This window comes from Barbus barbus (genome assembly GCF_936440315.1).
Source record: "Barbus barbus genome assembly, chromosome: 50".
NCBI lineage: Eukaryota > Metazoa > Chordata > Actinopteri > Cypriniformes > Cyprinidae > Barbus > Barbus barbus.
Genome location: NC_136728.1, coordinates 8820859 through 8821560, shown reverse-complemented (window position 1 = coordinate 8821560; position 702 = coordinate 8820859).

Genomic DNA, 702 nt, shown 5'->3' with positions numbered 1-702 from the left:
AAGATGGAAAGACACAGATGAGGATAAAACATCTCTCGATGACACGCAGACCCCGTTTCCTCCGCTTGACAGCCTGTAATCAGGATTAATGCAGCCAGCTCTTGGAAGCTTGCGACTTTAATGGGGCAGAGATTTAATAAATGGTTATTGAAGGTAAATCTACTTTGGGACACTGTGGCCCAAAAAGGTTTTGAAAACATGCAAACTTTGTGAGCATGTTTCTCCTGGACTTTGAAGACTTGAGTTACAATAAGAAAACAGGTAGGCCTACACACTAACCATGCCTGATTGATTTACAAAGTATACAATATTTACTTCACGGTGATTTTAATCTAAACATGCTAGTATTCTTTTTGTTAAAGGTAAGTGAACCATCTAAATAGTCAACCGCACAGAGATTAGCACTCTACAACCAAGGGATTATTTGAAATGAGGACATGAATTAAATGAATTTCTCTCTTAATGCACACAGAAATAAAAGAATCAATCAAATGAAACCTGAAACAGATGCGCACCTTCCAGATCTTTCAAATCAATTACACTGAGAGGAACCTTTCTCTATTAAGGCTCTGTGAACACCTGAAAAGTAGAATACTGTTCTCTTGTGGTTATTGTTGTAATTGCATGTGTTTGTAATAAGTTCTCTTCATACCATATCGCCATATGTATACCATATCTACTAATTTCCATATTACACATTTT